Below are 4,331 nucleotides of genomic sequence, written 5' to 3'. Positions count from 1 at the left end.
ATATATATATATATATGATAAATTTAAACACATAGGACTATTGTTTCACCATATGAAAATGTGAAAAATAAAATTTAATATGATCTGTAAAAAATAAACAAAATAATACTTTTCATATTATTTAATTATTTACACATTATTAATATCAGTGTTGAAGTATGTTTTATGTAAGATTTTGGTGGCTGCCATCAATCAGAAAATGAGCAAAAATTTAACCTCTAATTTAATTTTGCCCTTATTATCAATACTGATCTTACAGTCATTCACTGGGCCTTTTGTCTTTGATGATAGATGTTTGATGTTTGGCTAACTTCATGAATAAAACTATAAAAATGTTATGGGATAAATAAAATATTTGCCAATGAAATTAATCAAGGCTGTTATCTAGAGATCATTTGGAAAAGTCCAATTAGCTCAAAGCTCAAGTACTTCATTTGTCTGTAGAACAGGGCATATAGTGTTCTTCAAACGTCTAATCTTTTCATTCCATTTTTAATGTACAAAGTGACAATTACTTTGCTTACACATCACATTAAGTGACACAGCTCTCTGTTTTCAGTGTTGCAATGCATCGGGGTCCAGGGAAGCTTTCTTTTAGTGCCGTTGTTTGTTCTAGAGGGCGACCGCGTAGTGGCTAGCTTACTCAGCAGTCTGCCTGGCCCCACCTCATCCCTTTTAAAACAGGACTCCCAGAAAGCAACATGGACATTATCCCTGCGCCACGCTGCCTGGCCGCCCAGCTCCAGACACATTCTTCAGCTCTGTGAGCCCCATATTATGACTGTGGAGACAGAAAAGAAAAAGCACCTTTGAACATTTGTATCTGTGCAGGGGAAAGGAAAAATGGAGGCATCTGCATTTAGCATGTTTGTCTCCTCAAGAGCTGATGCTGCTTTTCAGGGAGGATTTGAGTAGATTAAACTTTTTAAATCAACATTGCATTCTCCCACATTTCTCAGGGTTTCTCAGCAGTTAACGTGATTGTGCATAAAACGACATAATCAGCTCAAATAATATTGTCTGTTCTCTTATATGCATGAATGTTTTTTAGTTTCTATCGCTAATTGATCTCATTTGTCACATTCTCAAAGCAGGATCTCTGGCTCTCAGCTGTGTTTCTGCGTGAGGTTTCTAGCCGTGGTGTTTTTAACTCCATGGTGGGCTGACCTCACAGTGAACTGGATTTCTGAGTGAGTGTGGTGATTTTGGCTCAGCCAGTGCTGCTCTAATTCGGTTTCTACCACACCAGATCATACCAGTTTGCGATTCAATCGTTTAACTTGCAAAGAATGAGCTCAAATACTTGCCCTTTGTATATGTGAACAGAGATGATTTTCCTAGAGAATGTTCTGTACACCCCATTGAACTACGACACGCTGTAAAATCAAACAATTGCCTGTCTTTGAGATGGCTAGTGTAATTAACTTGTGTATCTCATTTTGGCGATCTTGTGCTTTGAGTTGGAGGTACATTCGAAAATAAAGAAAGATAGCTGAATAGGATAAATGAATTACAATACTAATTTTCATATACTTCTGTTATTAGATTTACAGTACAGCAGTCACTAATTAGAGTGACAAACACTAGCTTTTTTACGAAAAGAAAGATAATCATTTTTGGAGGAACTTAAGATAATCTACTAAAATCAATGAATGCATGGTTGTTAATCACCACTGTAAAGTTATTGCTCGTTGAATTCGTGGAAAAGCCTTCCTGATTAAGGCTCGAAAGATCAACCTAATTAAATCTCAATGGCACAATAGAGATGTGAGGCCTTTAGGAAGAGAACTAAAGCAGATTAAACCAATAAAAAAATGCAGAGATGCCATTTGACGTCACATAAAACATTTAATTACATTTTTTCCCACATGTCCCCACTTCTTATTCTTTATTCCCATACAGTCTTGAAAATGCATGGTGAGTGAAACAAAAGTAGACGGCATCATAAATCATTCTGTCATCAGGTAATTATCTAAATATAATATTTAGCCTTTATTTTCTTTCACTCTTTTTCTTTTTCTTTAAACCATTCAGCAGCCCTATAACTCTTAGATTGTTTAAAGTCCATGTATATATGTAATGTGTCTGTGATGTATACGTTTATGTGTGTAGAGTTTGGCGTGTAGGCATATTGGTGTTTATTCTTAATCCTGTCTCTGTTTTGTTTCTGTAAGCACTATGTCTGTCAGCCACTGTAGTAATTATAGTGAGACTGGAAGCCTGGCTCAGGACGGCCCGTTCCTTAAACATCCTTCAGACATAACACTGCTAGACCCAGATCCTGAAACCCTGCCAAAACCATTTCCCTACCCCTTCGCTTCTTTTCAAAGTCCTCTCTCTCATCATCTATGTCCCCCTCTCGTTTGAATCTCAAAAGCACTTTGAATTACCCCAAACCATTGGATAAGTATCTGTCTATGGAGGTGGTTTTCTTTTTGGGCTGTTTTGCTTGCTAAGGAAAAATATTTGTCTTTGCTCCATCATATAATTTTGAATTATTATATTTTATAGGCTTGCAGGTTTTTTTAAATCAAGTATAAACTGTGTACTTTATGAAAGACTGAGCCACTGTATAGACTGTCCAGCATTTCCTGTCAATAGCTCTGCAGCAGAGAAATCAATATAGTCCCCATGGAGCCAGACACAGTTGTGTTGTTCAGCTCCAGTGTTTATCAGATAGGCCACAGTGATATATAAAGAAGATAATCCATTCTTCATTTTATTCCTGATAGGCACATATGGCGTTTATCTGTTTGTCTGTGTGCGTGTATCAGTGGGTGACTATTAACTTTCAGAATTCGTTGATAGCTTTCCGTTCATCAGTAATACATTGATACATGAACATGAATATATATATATATATATATATATAAGCTATAAACCACGCGGATCATTAACCGTATTGAAAGAGAAATGACTTGGTGATGCTAAACAGACTTCTTTTCCCGAGTGTATGACCACGTTTCGCACACGCCTGTACAATGTACGTGAAATAGCCAAGAAAAACATTGAGAAGGCACAAAGTAAAATGAAATCTTGGTTTGACAAGAAGGCTAAAGAGAGAAGTTTTGTTGCAGGTGACAAAGTTTCATTCCTGTTGCCGGTGTCTGGGGGATCGCTCCAAGCTCGATATAGTGGTCCTTATGAAGTTAAGAGGAAGGTAGCATATCGTGATTATGTTATTTATACTCCCGATCGCCGTCAGAACACCAGAGTTTGTCATGTTAATATGCTAAAAGCTTACCACGCAAGAGAGCCGATTGCTAAAAGCTCGCCGAATGATGTTCCCGTTATGGAATCTAATGTAACAGTCACCCACTGATTTTAGACTTTCTACTTCAAAATTACATTTTTATTTCAGTGTGTTACTTGCTGTTTCTTAAATTATTTGTAAAGTTTAGTAACAATTTCTGAGTCAAAACTGTTTCGGAGTAAATCTCCATTTTCATTGCACATTCTCATTTGGCTGACCTTTTAAATATATATTTATTTATATGTGAATTTTCATTGTTAAATTTTTATTCTATTCTATTTTATTCTATGCTATTTTAAAGGTGGGGTAAGCGATTTCTGGTAGCCAATGTTGACATTTGAAATCACCAAAACAAACACGCCCCTACCCCAAAAGGGTCTCACCCCTATTTTGATAGCTCCGCCCCACACATACGTATGCAACCCAGGCAACGATTAGTTCTGTGAAACAAAGCAAAACCAATGTTACACCGTGTCTACTAGTGATGCGCGGATGAGCTAAAACGTCACCCGAATCCGCAGCTTCAAATAAATTATCCACCTGCCAACCGCCCGCACCTGTATTTTTGTCTGATTTAGATAACCGCACCCGACCCGCACCCGATCATCACATTAGGGTTCGTACGGTCATGAAAAACCTTTCATTGAACAGCAATTTCCAGGCCTAGGAAGTTTTGTAAAAATAAATAAACTCAAAAAGTTTTTGAAAAGTCATGAAAATCTATTTCACAATTCTCTGTATAATAGAATTATGTTTAATCAGATCCTGAATTTCGTTGAGGGATTGCGCATACATCGCATTACTCATTCCCGCACCTATCGACTTTAAAATGAGGGAAATTACTGCAAAATCTTTATTCAATATAGCGTGTAGGTTAGATGAGTAAATAAATCCCCACAAACCATCAGATGAAAACAGCGGTGATTCAGGTGTACCGCGTCTTTCGCTTCACATCGATGCATCTAGAGCTGCTGCATGCTGCGATAGAAGACTTTAGCTCGCGTTTCGGGACAGTTGATAGAATTGTCAATTGCCTAATCGGTCATTGTTGCATCGTCACAAAAATTTATTATTTTCA

Source organism: Sinocyclocheilus grahami, unplaced genomic scaffold (assembly GCF_001515645.1).
Source record: "Sinocyclocheilus grahami isolate Dianchi unplaced genomic scaffold, SAMN03320097.WGS_v1.1 scaffold876.1, whole genome shotgun sequence".
Lineage (NCBI taxonomy): Eukaryota > Metazoa > Chordata > Actinopteri > Cypriniformes > Cyprinidae > Sinocyclocheilus > Sinocyclocheilus grahami.
The sequence above is the reverse complement of the archived record's forward strand: the minus strand, read 5'-3'. Positions refer to the sequence as shown.